Source organism: Aphelocoma coerulescens, chromosome 23 (genome assembly GCF_041296385.1).
Source record: "Aphelocoma coerulescens isolate FSJ_1873_10779 chromosome 23, UR_Acoe_1.0, whole genome shotgun sequence".
In the NCBI taxonomy this organism is placed as follows: domain Eukaryota; kingdom Metazoa; phylum Chordata; class Aves; order Passeriformes; family Corvidae; genus Aphelocoma; species Aphelocoma coerulescens.
Genome location: NC_091036.1, coordinates 203,724 through 221,835, shown reverse-complemented (window position 1 = coordinate 221,835; position 18,112 = coordinate 203,724). Strand labels below are relative to the sequence as shown.

Here is an 18,112-nt window from a genome sequence, read left to right as displayed (position 1 = left end):
ACTGACACGTGACACACAACCCTTAACAACCCCCAAAATGCTGCAGGAAAACCTTCAATTCATTAAAAATATGGCTGGACCAGCCATTAAAACAGAAAAACAACCTACTTTGGATCTCCACAAAGCAACCTTTGAAGTGAAGGGAGCAGCTCCTGGGGCAGTGACACACGAGTTAGCTAATTGTGAAAGGAATTGCACTCCACAGCAGCAGCAGCCAGGGCAGAGCTCCTCCGTGTCCCTCATACAGACCCAGCATATTCTCTGCCCCACGAGACCTTACAGGGATTATTTTTACATATCTCAACTGTGAATAAGAATCACTAATTCAAAGACCATCCCTCCAGATCTAGCAAACTAAGGCAAGCAAAATCCAGCATTTTTGAAAAGCCTTCAAATCCTAAATGGAAAGAGCAAGGTAAGGCAAAAATGGAGTTTGTGGTACTGTTCAGAAATAAGATTTTCATGGAATAGTTTGGCTTGGAAGGGACAAATTTTGCTTTGCTTCTCCAGTATCTTAATTAAATTAACACAAAGAATTATAACTGAACCAGCATAGCACCTACCCCAGAATTTGGACAATCTCTAAGAAATTTCCTCTTCACCACCAAACATGCAATTCTTGAATAACCATTTACACAGTCATAGAGGGGAGAGCTGCCAGACCCTGTCCAAAACCAGCTTCCCCAAACCAGTGCACAAAGGGTGAACAAGTTCCTTTTCCCCAGAAAACACGGAAGCAAGGACTTGGGACACTTGCAGCTGCAGCACTCAGAGGTGGTCGAGGTGAATTTTAACTCATTCCAGACCCTCTGGAGTAATTTTCATTACAAACGGTGCCTTGCTGGAGATAGGAAATAAAAATATGCCTTGGTGGAAGATCCAGTTAGCTGAAGAGCATCGCTTCCCAGTGGGTTAAGGTGTTTTCTTGAGCTAGAACTCAGGAGAAAGCAGGATGCACAGACAGGAAAGAGCCCTTGCCTGACTGATGCCAGACCACAGCATCCACACTTGTCCCATGGGTGGGTGAGCAGGCATCGGTCTGTGAAGCCCGAAGCGCTTCCCCGACAGCCCTTCCCCGCCATATCTCCTTCCTCCTCTTCCTCCTGCACAATGGACTCCGGGCAGAGCTGGGGATCCCAGCTCGGCCACGGCAGCCCGGGCAACCCCGCCCCAGCAAAGCGAACACTGGGTGCCAGCTCCCCTGAGCTGTGTCCCTATCCTGCTATCCCCATTTCTTGCCTCCTGCAGAATCTGTCTCGGGCTGAGCCTCAGCCTTTTGACTTCCAGAACTCCATGTCACACACAGCCCCACGGAGCGCTCGCACATGAGCCACGCGCGCACACACTGAGCACACACAGACACGCTGGATTCACACAAACACACGCTGCACCCACAGATACACTGTGCACACACACGGTGCAAGCACAGACGTGCTGCACACAGAGCGTGTACACACATACATGGTGCACACAGAAACACCACGCACACTCACCTGGTGTGCACAGACACATGGTGCACACACACGCACAGATCGCACACGCACTGCGTATACACGCAGTGCTCACACGCACAGAGCTCACAGCAGTCACACCACACCCCCGATACAAACCACACACACGGGGTGCTTGTGCAGACCGCGCGTGCACACTCCAACACCCCACGCACACACACCCTTTACACGCACAGGCACACTGACTGCACACACTCGCTGTGCAGACGCACCTTGCGCAGATGAGCACACGCACTCACACACGGTGCACAACCACACACGCGCACATACACGTGCCCACCCGCACAGAGACCGCGGGCACGCACCGGCCCGCCGTTTGCGGACAGGGACACAGGGACACCGGGACACAGGGACACCGGGACACGGACCTGCCGCGCAAAGGCCGCGCGCGCTCCCCCGCGCCGCGCACACGCTCCCGCGCGCACTTACCCGGCCGCCCCCGCGCGCAGCGCCCGCCGGCCTCACACCGAGCCCCGCAGAGCCCCCGCTGCGGTGCGGCACCCCGGGGCCGTGGCGGGCCGTGCCGTGCCCAGCCAGTCGCTCTGCCTCCGTTCCTCCCCGCTCCGCGCCCGCTGCCGCCCGCCCGCGGCTCTGCCCCCCCCGGCCCCGCCTCCTCCCCCCATAACACTGTAGTAAGTTCTCATTGGCCGAGGGCGAGGGGCGGGGCGCCAGCGCCGCCTCGCTATTGGCTACGGGGAAGCCGCGGCCGGCGGCGCGGGCGGGGGAGCGCGCGCCCCCTCCTGGCTCCCCCCATCCCGTTCTCTCACGTTTCGCTCCCGCGGGCGGCCCGGAGGGACCGCTCGGAGCGGCCGCCCTGAGCCCGCTACAAAAACACCGCGGCAGCGAGAGGCTGAAATAACGGGGCTACCGCCTGTTCCTGCCACCACCACACCCCTCCTCGCTAAGGTGATGGTGGCGGGGGGGCGATAATTTGGCGCCGCACGGGTCCGGTAGGAACGGGGCAGGAGGGGTCCTGCCCGCCGGTACCGCGGGCGGCAGCGCCGCTCCCCCTCCCTCCGTGACCTAGATTTTAAATACCGTTCGCTGCCTCCCAGAGAAAGTCGTGGCCCAGCTCTGAAGGGAGACCCGGGGTGGAGAAGCAAGGAGGAGTGTATGAAGAAACGGGGGTCGGGGGGGAGGGGAGCGTTGGGGTTTTCTTTATGCTGTTATTATATTCTTCATTTTTTAAGCATAAGGCTCTTCGTAATCGGACAGGTACTGCCTCAGTCTGTGGCAAGCCAAAAAAAAACGACAATTGAGGTAGCGACCGCTTGGTCAACAAGAAACCCCCGAGGAGCTCGCTCTGCCCCTGCTCTGGAATCCCGCACCTACAGCATGGACCGGGTTTTTCTCCCTAACAGCCAAATTAGAATCAAGTTACTTTTGTCAAGCAGAGCTGTCCAGCTCTCCGTGCTACGTACATCAGAGCAAAACATGCTGCCGAGTGCCTCTTGAGTACTTCCAAAGGCTCCAGCAAGGCTGCTGCCAGCCTGCTCATCTCAGAAACCAAATCGCCCTCAAATATTTGCACAATCCCAAAAAACGCCTGGCACCAAGGTATCTCCGTTTGTCTCCCAAAGAGAATTAAGGTCTCGGGCACATTATTCTGCTTGGATTAAGAGCAACCACCCTGCCTCCTCATCAGCAGATAATACCCAAGGCTGATGCACACCCTGGATGGCTCCATCACCATGTTGAGCCTGCACTGGTACCTACCTAGCAAGGGCCACTCACACACTGAGGGCATTTGTGCTATATGGGAGCTGAAAATACCCAGATTTTTAGAAAAATTAACATGCTTCTCACACCTATTTACCTTTTCTCCTTTATGCATCCATGACACACAGCTCTGCCAAGAAGAACGGGGCAGCTCCTCTTTGTCTCAGTATTGAGACCACTTGCAAAAAGCTCTTTAATGAGAGGTAAGACAGATATTTTTGCCTTAAATCTGGACTACGTGGTGGTTTCCTTGGACTCAGATGAGCACATTTGATTAAAAAAACACAGGCTGGGAAAGGTCTGGCGGCTCTAAGTCACTGCTCCTACATTAGGGACGGGTAGTCCCCTTGAAATATGCCCTGAAGCTCTGACTTCAGTCCCTGTGCAATAACTTAACACATTTTAATAGCCCAGGCAGTGCATGGAGGAGCGTCAGATGTTCCGTACTGACCCACCACAGCTGCTACGTTTGCTACTGCTCACCCATGGGTGGGCTTAAAACACTGCCAGAAGAGAAATACGAGTCCAAAGGGCTTTGAGGAGAAAACCATGGAGCAAAGAAACCACAATTTTTGGTTGGCAACAGCTTCTTGCAACTAAGAAAAACAAGCAAACAAACCCGCACTGCTTCATCGTACACCACACACAGCAGATTACATGGAGGAGAGACTAGGGCAACAAAAACTTTGCATCAAAGCAGTGATTTAACACCACACAGCGCATCATCCACCGCGCTCAGATCACCAGATGATCCCCAACTCCATCTGCCAGCAGCTGAGAACAGAGAGCAGCAGCTCCTGCACTTTGTATTCCCAGGTGAAGCATTTATCCACAGGGAGCACTAGTACAAGCTGCCAACGTGCTGTGCACGAGGGCAAAGGATGCTGTCACCTCTTCAGACCCTAAACAAATGGTTGAGAGCTTGATTGGCTCCAAAGCTAAAGGAAGAGAAACTAAAAAGTTGAGTTATCAGATATGAAAAGAGGCACTTGGTCTGTGTCATGAGAGCCTGAAAAATGTTCTTCTGGGGCAAGGGGATCTGAGCCTACACCAAAGCAGTTTTTTACAGGGAGCAGAAAATATGGGGAAAAAAGGAAAAAAAGAAACCCAAAACCACCACTCTTGTGCACATGGAAATACACCCATCACCACCACACTTCTTCTGGAAGTCACTGGCTTAGCTTCTTTTTCCTTCCTACACAGCCCCAAACTGACTTCTGAAATCCCATAGGAAGTAATGGAAATTTCTTAAATTCTTCACTATAAGAACAGTTTGCCCTGTGCCAAGCCCCAATTGCAACTATTTAAAGAACTCTCCCAGTTACAGCTGGTTTAAGTCGCTTTATGGGAGTCATCTAGAGACTTAGAATTATTTTAATAAGTCAGGATTTCTTGGTATTTGCCTGCTGGATATAGGAATAAGGACAGGAATTATATTCATTTTAGGCATGCGTTTGGGGTGGCTAAGGCAGAGGTTGCTCCTTGCAAGGTAAAAGGCCACTGGGAGCACTCAGATCCTGATGGATTCAGTCAGTGCAAACCAACTGGGTCATGGAGAACAATGCCAAACCCTGCCCTCTGCCTGGGTAATGTGCAGGCACTTGCAAGGAGCTCAGCAGGACACACTGCAGCATCCTAGGAGCATCCAGACAGCAGATTAAATCCAGCTCCAGCAAGTTCTTCATAGAACAGATCTTTTTAAGGTGATCCAGCACTCTATGGGCCCCACAGGACACACTCCTGGTACGATTTTTTGTAAAAGAGGGCTCCCAGTTTACATCAGTGCTGGGGAACACTGCCCAGAGCATTACTGGCACAACAATAAAAGGCACAGAGCTCTCCTCTTTGCCCCGAGGAGGAGCTCCTCCAGTGAGGAATTCCCAATCTAAACAAAGCAATTGTGCATCACACTGGTGCTGTGCTCCCTCCCCCAAACCAAGCAGGATTTAAGGTGAAGAGAACTACTCAGGATTACATCAAGTTCTAGGAAAACAAAGAAATTAAGCTGGTCAGATGAATCCTTTATCTATCCTGCTCTAAATGAGCCGCATTAGGCACACATATGTGAACACACAACAGGCACACTCCGTTTCTGTGCCTCGTTCACACACTTTGCAAACAAGTGCTGCAGCAGCAGCCATTTCACAAGAGCAAACAAGGTGGGAGGAGAGCAGGTGGCTCAGTTTTGCCAGTTCCTGGCCCTCTGCCCTTGGCTCCTCTTCCAGCTTTGCTGTCACCATCAGCAGTGCTGATTTGGCCGTGAGCAGAAGACAAGAATGAGGACGAAAGGAAACCTCTCTTCAACTTCTCAAGCTTTATGTTCCTGTAAAATGGTGATCTAGAATTAAGATATTGCAGGTTAATTATTCACCTAGAAGGAAAGGAACCTTCAGCTAATGCTGCATTTCTTCCCGGCCCACCTCTCTCTCCAGCACAGAATTAACTGCTGAAAAAGCCTCTGACAGGCTGAACCGCAAACTCAAGGAATTTTCACTAAGGTCTAGAACACTTTGCACTGCTTTGCTACAACTCGTGTGCACAGTGAAGGCAACCTGGAATATCTACACTCACCTGGCTCTGTATCATGTATTTAACCAAAGATTAAATGTAGTCCAGCCCATCATAACACTCTCCAAAATCAACATTCATCGCTGAGATAGTTATTAAAGGGCCAAGGAGCACTCTCCATAGCTAAAGAGACCGAGTGATTTAGGTATTGGAATCACACTTGGCATCAGGGCAGTTCACCTCCAATTTTGCTAAATCCAAACTGCTTCTCCCATCCTTTTCTGTGTGGTTTTGTTCTGGAGAGTTTTCTTTTGTTGACTGTAATTTGTAGCCTTTAAAGGCTGCTGTTGCTAAACTAAAACCGCATATTCTTTCCCATGGGCAGAAGAATCCCATTTTTGAGCCATTAAATCTTTTTGGTACTGGGCTGGCTCATATGGATCCCTTTTGGGCAGATGGGGAAAGCAGAGGGGGTGGCTGGGAACTAAGTCTGTACACCCAGGAATTCCCATCCCACCTGCAATCTGGTTAATTGATACAAAAAGCTCCTGTCATGGCTTTCATTGATTTGTATGAAGCTGATGTTCATTTGAGTCAGTGTCTCGCAGCACAGCAGACAAGCTCCAAGAAGAAAGAGGAATAAAACAGAAGAGAAGCTTCAGTTCTCTCCAGGCTGTGTGCCAGTGCAGGGAAGAACAGCTCCTGGAGAGTCAGCTTTGTTTAGACTTAGGGCTTAGAGTCAGTGCATAAAGCACATTTCTGCCAAGATACACCATTAAAGATTAGAGAAGGTCAGCTGCAGCCTGCAGGATCGAGTGTTCATACAGCAAATGTTTCTATATTGGCAGAAAAATACTTTTCCTCTCAAGTACGAGTAGGAAGTATTGAACATACGAGTGGCTGCAGTGAAAGGATCTAGAAAGAGCTTAATAAAGCCTGGAGAATAGATTATAGGTGATGCTGTGAATACAGGCAGTGCAGGCTCAGGAAAAGGCAGTCAGTGTGGCATGAGCCTGAGCTCCAGAAACAACCCAAGAAACTGACTGAACCATGGAAAGAACCATCATAGGAGCCTCAGACTGTCCCACAGCACACCCATCTCCACCACCTCGAGACCTCACCTTCCTTCCAAGCATATACCAGGATTTCATTCTCTGGCAGTCTCAGTAAAAGGTGACATGACTAAAACCAGAGGAGTGTGTTCACAGACAGCACTTGACTCCCTACCCCTCTTTAAGGAATGCTGCTGGAAACCCCTATGTTTGGGCAGCAGGAAGAAGTTCAAGCCCTTGCGTCAGCCTCCTAAACCAAGCAGGACCAGCCAGCCTGGCCAGGGAGGCAGCTGTCCCTTCAGCGGGGGACAAGCTCAGCTATGCAGTCTTTCTTGAAATGCACCCAAAAATAACAGTGAGTGCCACCAAGAGACCAGAGCTTCAGCAGGGAGGCAGCCAAGCCGCACTACAAACAAAAGATGTCAGGGGCTGATTTACTCCTTGCATGGATGAGGAGTCAAACTGCAACCAAGAGAGGCTCTGGCTTCTGTAAATAACACCAGGTAGGTGTGTTTTGAACTGCAGCTTCTCCCCAGAAAGGCACCAATTCAGTGAAGGAGATTTGACTCCATACTGTTACACTCTTGTTGGGCAAAGAGCATCCCTTGGCTTCAAAATGCTCAGAGCTCTTTGGTTTGGGGAAGGACAGTTTCAAGATCAGGGTTTATTTAGGACTAGTGAGTACCTGGCTGTAAGTTTGAGGCAGATACTTGGTAGAGAGCATTCGGGTCTGCACTAACACATCCCACGTAATCCAAAGGCCAAGCAGCAAATTCACACAAGCCACGAACCCAGCACTAGTCAACAGACAGCAACTGGTGATCAAGGGCTAGACCTGTGCCTCAGTGAGGGACACCTGGCAAAACCCAACATTTATTTAATTAAAATTTTGCCAATGGAGAACAAATACAACTTCTAACCATTATTTTTTTTCCACAAAAAAAGAGCCGAAGCTCTGCACCACCTTGTCCAGCGCTGCCTCCCCTGCCTGACACATCCTTGGACCTCACAGGGTTTGTCTTGAGCTACTAAACTGGATCAGACTCGTCACTCTGAGTCCTGCCTATGGATGTTCCCAGAACCTGATAGAGCACAGCCAAAGTCTGCCCCGAGGCATTTCTGCAGGTGCACAATGATTAATTGGTGCGCATTTCCATATCACAAATTAAAAAGATCTCAGCTTGCTTGAAATGCAGTATATTAACCTCTGAAATGGGCAGTCATGGATACCAGCTTCAAAAAGATTAATATCAATAAGACAGAATCCCAGAGGATAGCATCCCACTGCTGTCAGTTTTTCCGGAGCTCAAAATAAGGCATTTTGAGGGGTTTTAAGGTAGTAACCTTCCATGCTTATTTTATTAAGAAAACCCAAAGTGGTTCATATTTATAGACAGAATCCAAGTAATGGAGGAGGGCGAGGGGGATAAGAAGTTGTCAAGGAAAGCTGTGGGCATGGATGGAGAGACAGGGAGGCGAGGGCAGGAAGCATAGTGCCATTGTCACAGTTAATTGCCAAGAGTCTGAAAAGGTTTGTAACTAAAATAAATAACAACTCTGTCTTTTCAGGGCGTTCTGCAGGTCCACTGAGGCTGCACAGTAACAGTGCACACAGTAAATCTTTGGAGCAGGAGATGCAGCAGCAGCTTGGAGACGCCAGTCTCACCCTGCACTCACTGCAGGCTGCGTCAGAAAAGCTAATAATCATTAAGCTGCCATCTTTTATTTCTAATTATTTGTCTCCACAGCAGGGTTTCTCCAACCATCAAGCAAAAGGGAAGCAAGTCTCAAAGGAGTAACTGTTTTGAAGTGGGCTCACAGCTGCCACAGCATGAATGGCTCTCCAAGAACAGTAGCAACTGCTCTGCACGGCCCACGGAGCTGGGAGGGAAAGCATCTCTGTTTAGGCTGGTTTTCAATGTCGGTTTTTAGGTCAACTAAAACAGCTTTTCTTATGCAACAGAAAGCTCACTTGCTTTGGAGTTTTTGCTTTCATTTAATTAGATGGTAATTCAGAGGGCAGCACTGCTATTCTGAAAGCCACAATGAGAACTGCTTCACTGCTTTACAAAGCAACAAAGTGAAAACACTGAGCTAAGCCGGCCCTAGAACTTGACACCACATCGGAGTGATACTCCCCTCTGAGGGGGTGGGACAAGTGAAAGAGATACCCTGCTGCCACATTTCCATAGAATCATGGAGTCATTTAGGTCGGAAAAGCCCTCCAAGATCAAAGAGTCCAACCATTAACTCGACAATGTCAAGCCCACCACTAACCCATGCCCCTAAGTGCCACATCTAGAAGGATTTTAAACCCCTCCAGGGACAGGGACTCCATCACTGTCCTGGGCAGCCTGCAAGAAGTGTTTCCCTAATACCCAACTTAAACCTCCCCTGGCACAGATTGAGGCCATTTCCTCTTCTCCTGTCCCTTGTTCCCTGACCGATCCTCCCCTGGCTGCCCCTCCTGTCAGGGAGTTGTGGAGAGACAAAAGGTCCTCCCCAAGACTCCTTCTCTTCAGGCTGAGCCCCTTTCCCAGCTCCCTAAGCCGCTCCTGGTGCTCCAGACCCTTCCCCAGCTCCGTTCCCTTCCCTGGATACACTCCAGCCCCTCCATGACCTTCTTGTTGTGAGGGGCCCAAAACTGACCCCAGGATTCAAGGTTTGGCCTCACCAGTGCCCACTACAGGGAGACTGCCCTGGTCCTGCTGGCCACACTAGTGCTGGTACAGGCCATGTATTACTTGCCTTCCTGCCCACCTGGGCTTATGTTCAGCCACTGTCAACCAACAGAAGAGGATGAAGAAGAACATCTCACCGTAAGGTGCTAGAAACTTCATTTGTTCTTCCTCTTTGGGCTATGTGTAAACAAAAACTAAGGGGAGACCCAAATTCACAACACAACAAGCTGTCCAAGGGCTCCGCAAAGCAGTGCCCTTCTCCAGGTCACCCATGAAATCTGGGATAGAAAGAAACAACATGTATAGATAAAGATGACAGCACGTGGCTTCCAGCAGCACCAGTGCCACCATACAGAAAGACAGAGCCCAAAGGCAGCCCGTGAACAGACACCCTGCACCTACCACCACAGACACAGCTCTGAACAATTTTTCAGCCATGACCTCACCTTGGATTTCTTGACAGGCTTTAAATAATGGCAACATATGTGAATCTCAGCTCGAAGGTCAAGAGCAAAACCCCCACCAGAGACTCCTCTTACATTTTCAGCATTTTCCTTCATGGCTTCTGCCCTGCAGCTACTCTCGGCTTCCCTCCACAGAAGCTGCTGGTGTGTTACTTTCAGGACTGATGCCCAACACTTACCAGGTCAGGAGAGGAGATTATCTTACTAAAACTCCTATGCATTTTATGTTTACCTATGAGATAAGCCAGGCTTAAAGATGGAGAGGCAATCTGAGCCTGCTGTTTTCTCTGCTGGGTGAGGGTCAGGGCTGTCCCTGAGCCAGTGAAGCTGTACCACACCCCCTTTATCTTTGCCATCCCTAACAAGGTACCACTTGGCTTTCTTGTTTGCTGACAAAGATTGACACCAAGTATTCAGCAAGCAGCAAATTTCATCTCATATCAGGATCAAAACCTCCAAAGCCTGTAACAAGCAGGACCACCAAAGCGCAGTTCTCTCCCCTCTGTGCGATACATGCAAGAAAACAGGTAAAATAACACAGAGACTGCTCTGGGGAGAGGAAACCAGGGACTGTCCATGTTATCAGCATTTCCCAAGGGAGAAAGTTGCCCTTGACCAGAGACTTGTCACACAGAGATAGTCAGATGGGTGACTGTCCTGAGGGTCTGCTCAAGCACTAAGCAGGAAGACTCTCTGGCCAAAGACCTGTTCCAGGCTATCCTGGCACAGCTGCAGCTGCTGTGCTGGTACAGCTTTGCCTCTCACTAACCCATTCCAACCATCACACGAGTGAGCACTTGTATCTTGCTCCACATCCAAACTCACAGCAGCTTCCAGCTGTACCTTTCACGTGGAGGGAGTTTTATTCTGCATTTGAATGACTGCCGGGTGTTTGGTGGAGTTGGAGCTCAGCACCTCTGACCAAGGCAGGTTTTCTAGTTAATTAACAATCCTGCTTGTAGAGATTTGGTAGCAAAACTCATTTAGATCAGGAGGCAGCTGCTCATCTCACTCCTGAGTAAGAACAACAGGTTTGTGCTTGGATTTGATTAATCTCTCCTGCCCCGCCATGAGGCATTGTATAATGATGTCGAGTTTAAGAATAAAGCAATCTGTTCCCAGCACCTTCCTCTGCTTTCCCTTCAAGTCTTTCATCAATAACTGGCAGCAAATGGAATGCTCAGGCACAGAGCAGAACTGCTGTAAATGTGCTCTTACTGGAAGAGGAGAGGATGTTATTGAGGAAGAGGAGTGATGGACAGTAGAGGGGAAAGCTTAGTGGGAGGACAGTTTGAATTTTAAAAAAGAAAAAAAGTAAATTTAAAATTACTGAAGTTTCCAGAGATCACAACCTCAATGCAAAGGCACCACTGCATCCAGAGAAACAGCTTCACCAAGCAGATCCCTTCCTTCCCTCCACCCTGAGCACACACACCTTGTCCTCAGAGGCTTGAATATACAAACACCACCTCACAGTCAAGTTCAGGGGAGGCACCAAACCTCTGCAGGGAAACCGTAAGAATCCACCCCACCAGGGCAATTTTTCCCCCATGCAAAGCAGGCTCTCCATGAACACAAACTAAAAACATCAGTGCCTGATGCTCTTCTCCAAGCTTGACATGCATTTCCCCTCCTCTCCTGCCAGAAGAGCCTCAGCCTCCTCTCCCTGCCCTGCAAAGCCCCAGACATCCATGGCTTGCAAAGGGCAAGGTGGTCCAGTGCCATCAGAGAGCCCCTTTCACAACCACAGCACTGACTTGCCACCAACAGATGTCAGGAGACATCCTGAGAAGAACAGGAAGCATTGCTTTCCATTCCCAAAAACATTTTCCCTCCCATTTGCTCACTTCCTGGCACTTAGTGTGTTTTTATCCCCAGGTCAGTGCTCCACAGCCCAGGCTGGTAGGAAAAACTACTGCTGGGGGCTCCTTCATATTATAAAATATAGCCATTTCCAGCTAAGTGCTTTTCAATATCCAAAATCTTCACACACACACAGATAATAAATCATGCTGTTTGACAACAACCAATAATTCAGAGTTTAAGACAGAATAAACAGGTCAGTTTATTATTTAAATAGGTCAGATCATTAAGTCGAAGCAACTCGTTTCAACCACTTCTCCCACTGATCTAACAAAGCAGGTACTTACCCAGAGATGAGACAGCCGGGCCAACCACGCAGGCGAGGCACCAAAATCCATCGTGGGGCAATGGATAGAAGAGAAAGGAGAAGAGACACTGGTTAATAAGCAGCTCCAGCAAAACATGAAAAACCCATGCACCCACCAAGAAAACCCCTTGAGCCATAAAGCCAAGTGCTCACACTTGTACCCACATGAGCAAGGCAGCAGAGAAAACTTCAGTATCTGACTCTTCCCAGAAGTGAAGGTGGAACCGGATGTTCACGGTCAGCCACTTCTTAGAAATGTAAACACCAAGTGGGGAAGGGAAAAAAAAATCGAAAACATCAACCCGGCATTACCTAACGCTGATAACACAGCGAGCAGTGACGCAGGCACCCGATGCCTGCCAGCCTCCACTGAGTACAGCCTCCACTGAGTACAGCCTCCACTGAGTACAGCCTCCACTGAGTACAGCCTCCGGAGCCAGCCCCAGGGCACGGGCCAGGCAATGCCGAGCTCCGGGCACAACCGGGCTGGAGGAGCAGTGAGCTCCGCGGAGGCTGGACCGGATGGCCCCGTGCACTTCTGCGCCCGTCCAGCTCCTCCGGACTTATATAACTTCTCATGCAAACTTCTGGAGGCCTGGACACGGCCCAGCGCCGTCAGTCCCGACTCCACAGGGCTCCAACTGAGCCCTCTAGTGGGCTTCAAAAACTCCACAAAACACCAAGAGCCTTAATTTAATTAACACTCTGCCAGAGGCCTCTAAACCCTAATCCTCTCAACAAAAGGATCATTAACTAAATGAAGAGATTCAAGAGAGCAACGGTGCTCCCAGCCACAGCAAGGCTGGCTGTGTGCTCCGGTGGGCCGAAATTCAGCCAGATCCTCAACCCATACAACAGCCCCACTGAGGGTACAGGGACCTGCCTCACACAAGCACACAGTCGAGCACTCATGGCACAAGTCTGGCATGATGCCACTCAACAGTCACCCTGCCATGCCAGAGAATCACAGAATCATGGAATGGTTTGTGTTGGAAGGGACCCTAAAGCTCATCCCGTTCCAACCCACTGCCACGGGCAGGGACACCTTCCACTAGACCAGATGGAGAGATGGGCACAAGCCCATACCCATCCTTTGGGATGTACCATTATGCCAACAGTCCCAGTGCCATCATCTCCATCAAGACTGAAAACCCAGACTGCCGAACCAGGAGAGGAGCTGGAGCACCATTTGTTTTTTAAGTGTTATTATCCAGCCTGGATGCAGGTCGAGAGCAGCTCTCCTTTCTAGAGGCAGCCTCAGTTCCGCAGCTGAAGGCTGGGAAAACATTTCCATCTTGTCCAGCCCTGCCAGCATGAACAGCAGGAAAGGCTCTCCTCACCAAGGAGCTAGGGTGTACCTTGGCAGAAGAATTCACAGCACGCAGGGTGCAGTCAGGGAAAAGCCTTCACAGTCAAAGGTTCCCAGTCCACATGCCTCAACCCAATGTGACAGGGATGGAGATCTTGCCCTTTGCAAGTGGCTCTCTTGGAAAGTCACCTCCAGCTTCAGAGCCACACAGAGGATCCAGAACAGCTGTGAGGAGCACATCCATGAGACAGCTCATTAGCATGGTGAACAGGAGCAGAAGAGCTTAATTACAGGGCAGGAATCGTTCCCTCTGGGTTTGAATGCCAGCAGCAGCCTCAGCAGGACCATGCTGCCCCACGGGACAGGCATTCCTCAAAAGCGCCCGCAGCCAATGTCACCTCTGCCCATGGTGAGTGGGATCCTGGCTGGGGCTCTGAATGGTCTGCAGAGCCTCAGGCTCCAAATGTGAGAACCCAAAATGAGGAAGAATTCAGGTGTTGCTTGCAGAAAAAGCTTCTCTGCCAGTAGCAGTCTGCACAGGTCTGGAGATGCTAGTGCAGGCACTGGTCCCCTGCTTTTGGTGCTGTGTGTGAGCACCCCAGTCTACGAAGCAGCTTCTGAGGCTCAAATCAAGCAGTTCACCAGGACAGAGAGAGCAGTGGCTGCTGGTGGGGCAGTCACACCCCAGAGGCTGCCACATCCTGGGCAGTTTTTTTGGGATGGCCAGGAGGTGCTTCAGTGTGCTATCTCTCCTCAGACCAACACAGCCTTACCTGGGACCTCAGCCCTCTAGGGTCCCTGCCAAGCTGGTCACAGACCCTCCATGTTTGGGACTGGATGCTGGACAGCATTTGCAGAGGTTTCCATTTTTAGCCTTTGCCCCCAGATAGAGCCTCCAGGATAGAGCTGACATGTCGATGCCTCCTTGCCCAAAGATGCAGGAACAACTGTTCCCAGAGCTAATGAAGCTGTCCTGCTCTGACCTGGGGCAGTTTTCAGGATACACAGAATAAGCAATCCTCTCCATGTTCACCTCCTGGGAAAATCCCAAGAGCTCCCATCTCCCCAGCCTGGGAAAGAACACAGATGGTCACAGAGATTAAAGTATACAGAGAATTAACCACCCCATGCAAATGAGCTTCTTCATCCAGCCCAGCACTGCCAGGTGGTTTGAGGTCCAGCACTTGGATGTGATCATCATGGCTTGCTGAGCTCTGATAACAGCCTCGTATTGACCAGGACAGGGGCCAGGAAGCTGAACAGGATGAAGACAATTTGTAGGGAAAGGCAGGATGCAAACTTCCAGAGTCAGGCAGCTGCCGAAACCACACTCACCTCCTGCTACAGCAGAAGAAAAAGCAGCAGCACCAGAAACAAGCCAGGTCAGCAGCACAGATCAATTCTGCACTTGGATATCTTGTATGTTTCCACTCAAAGGCAGCTCGGATGGAGCAAGCTGCAACCACAATGTGAGCCATCGGGCGCTGCTTGCACAGCACCAGGCGCCCATGGGATGGCAGAAGAAAACCCTCACCTGCTCCTGCTGCCTTTCCTAGAAGGCTGAAGTCTTGGCACCCAGCTGAGGCACGGGATCTGTCAGCACAGCACACTGGGATGGGGCCACATAACCTTCCCAAGAAAGGCAGGGTTTCTCCAGGCTACCTCCCAGGGAGGAGCTGCACCTCAAACCCACCAGCAATAGGTTTAAGTCTTATTTAATTTTTACTCAAAACCACGGAAAAAAATTTCAACGGGCACGGACATCTTGTTCAGCCAGTGCTCAGCTGCCAGTGGATCCTTAGGGCCAAGTTTCAGGCCATGCCATGATGCAGATGACTGCGTTTGCTATTAAAAGCCTCCACTCTGCACCCGAGGAAATCCTCAAGCAGTGCTGACCCCATCTGCCAGCCTGTGAGCCTCTGAGCAGCCCCGGATTGGCCGAGGCCAATCCCGGCCATACGGGAGAGGTTCACCTCCACGTCAGACACGGCACCTCCAGCACAACATCAACACAGACGCACGAAGTCACGTTACAGCTCAACGTGGCTCTGTGCCGGGCTAACATCTGCCCTCCCTCGCTCCCACACTCAGCATTTGAGTTCACTCGGGGGCAGGGAGGCAACTCGTGCTGTCCTGTCCAGTACATACCTTCAGCACAGATGAAGAGCTCCCCTCACGTTCTGAAGTGCCCACAAACAGCTTACCCCATCTCCAAGGGGTTTTGGAGAGTGGATGTAGAAATACAAGCCCTTGGATGGCTGGTACTATCCAGCGTGCACCTAAAGCACCGTGGCAATCAGAGGGATAAGGTCACGGAAGTCACATACAGCATGATACACAGCTGCCTTAACACCCTGGTGCTGCTTCGAGGCATCAGTCCACCCCACTCCCCCCCACAAAGCTGAGGTCAAGTTCTCCAGGCCCTAAGGCAGCTCAGAGCCTCCCCATAGCTGCCCTGCACTGCCTTGTTAGCAACACCTACCAGATTGTTGTAATGCCACTGCAGTCAACTCCAAAGGCTCCCAGCACATGCCAAGCCTCACATCCCCTCCTTAAATCCAGCTCTGGTCAACTGTGGCCAGATGTAATTACCTACATGAAAGGCGCTCAAAGCTGCCTCTAACAAGAGGATGTGTTCATGCCGTCAGGCTGGGGTTCCTCCTCCTCTGCTGCTTTCCAGGGCTCGAAAACTTGCCTCACATTAAGTGGATCAGCAAGAACTTCACCTCATTTCTTGTTATGAAACCTTCCTTTCCCAGGAATGGCAGGAAAAGTCAGGTTTCTCAGTCATCTATCCACAAACAGGAGCAAAGAACATTTTAACAGGATTTGTTCATTTAACTGAATAGCACACAGGGGCTTTATTTGTGTCAGCAAAGGTCTTTGGGGTGAGCAAATGGAGGAGCAAGGGCAGGCCCCATGCCCCAAAACACTTCTCAGGGACCAGTAAACACGTCAAGGTCGAGCCTATGGCCTTACTCAGGCTGGGATGAGATGCCACAGCCTCAGCATCCTCCCAAAGGGGTTCCCAGCTGCCCCAAATCACCAGGAAGTCACCACCAGCCGGGAGACACAGCACAACAAGACACCTCAAGTTCCCATCAAGCCTCTTCTCCTAAAATCTGCCAACGAGCGGCAGCTTTGGAGCCTTCCCAGAGCCTCAGGGTCTGACTTGAGGGGGTTCAGACAGCACAAAGCTGTTCCGGCATGGCATTTGTGTCCCGACACAGACTCCAAGCCTGGAGCCCAGATGGTGGTTGTGTGAGCCTTGCCCATGGCGCCCCATCCTCATCTGGTAGTCCAGGATTTTCTCAGGGGGCATCAGGAGGGGACTAGACACAAACCGTACTAATTGGATAGACGGAGAGTCCTGCAGTCCTACAAAGCTGTGAGCAGCTGCTCAGAACCTCTTGTGAACCACAAAAACAGTTTCATCTACAGAGAGTGGATTAAACGCCACAAACACCCTTTTCTTCCCTCTGTGCAAAGTGCATTTTCCCCCACTGCAGTCCCAAAACAAAATCCAGCCCCACAGATCAAACCAGGAAATTCAGCAAACTTTGAGCATGAACAATAGCAGGAGGATTTTCCCAACCTTCAAGCTTGTTTGGCAAGACCCAGATTATGTAAAGCACTGCTCTGCCATTGTCGGGGAAGCCGTGCCTGGTGCCAGAGCCAGCTGGCACCACACTGCCCACCCGGCACTGCCTGTACCCAGCAAAGGCAGCGGGGCTTGTGCAACACCACAAACTCCTTCCCAGGCACTTCCACTGCAGCAGCCACTGCCTTTCATTTTACACCTCATTGTTATGTGATTAATCATCTTCCCAGGGTCCTGGTTTTCCAGCCCCTTTACCACGGCTGTGCCCAGCGGTGTAGGATCCCTTCCATGGTTTAACTAATCCTTGGCTTTTCTGCCAGTTGGGCCACGCCGGAGGGCTGAAGCGCTTGTCCCTGTGCTCACATCCTCTGGGAAAACAATAGGAGAGCCTGGACTCATTCCACATTCAGCACCCAGCTGGAAAAACCCCTGAGGCAGGCAGGATGGTAGCCGGCATCCATGGTACCCGGCTCCCCGCATCATCCATGTCCCCTGGCAATGGCCTCGCACATGGTCCCGGTGCATTTACCTAATTAAGACTTAATGAAATGGGGAGATCTATTGTGGGCCTGGCAGGGGAGCAGACGTGCCCTCTGAACCCGGCCACTGCCAAGGAAAGCACACTGCTGTCTACAGGGTGAATCAGCAGGAAAAGCTCAAGCCGGGATGTTCAGCCCTGCAAATTCCAGACCCCGCTGCTTTCTCAGAGCAGGGACGGAAAATGCTCTGGTCATCAGCAGCCTCTAGCGGGGAGAGGTGGGCAGTCGGAGTGGCTGCTTCGGCCAGACCCCAGAGCCCCAGCCAGCCCACCCTGGCTGTCCCCACCAGCTCAGAAGGGGATGGCATGACAAAGTCACAATGTCACGGCATGAGAGATCCGAACCATCATGGCCTCATTGGGATAACCGCTGTGTGAGACTGCTCATCCCCTGAGTGCTGGTCCCAGGCTAAATAGGGACAACCAACTACAGCCCCTCCTGGTGAATCCCAAGTCAGAGCTCACACAAATCACTGCATGAAGCAAAACTCATAAAAAGGACAACCGAGACATCCCCCTCCTTCCTGGGCAGCTCACCTCCGGGCTAATGGTGGGTAAG

At 50.9% G+C, this 18,112-nt stretch overlaps 1 protein-coding gene across 27 annotated transcripts in view; it reads right to left on the bottom strand.

The window, feature by feature from the left end:
- Positions 1 to 18,112, bottom strand: part of EPB41 (erythrocyte membrane protein band 4.1) — a 94,602-nt gene that overhangs the window by 73,426 nt on the left and 3,064 nt on the right. For 12 of the 27 annotated variants that reach the window (XM_069035832.1, XM_069035809.1, XM_069035806.1 and 9 more), the window contains exon 1: positions 12,086 to 12,407. The exons of 2 other annotated variants lie outside the window; for them this stretch is intronic. The gene's annotated coding sequence lies outside the window, so the exon portion shown is untranslated. Of the gene's footprint in view, positions 1 to 1,940; positions 2,088 to 12,085; positions 12,408 to 18,112 lie in introns of those variants that run through there. 13 more of the 27 variants (XM_069035825.1, XM_069035814.1, XM_069035817.1 and 10 more) reach the window with 6 other exon arrangements.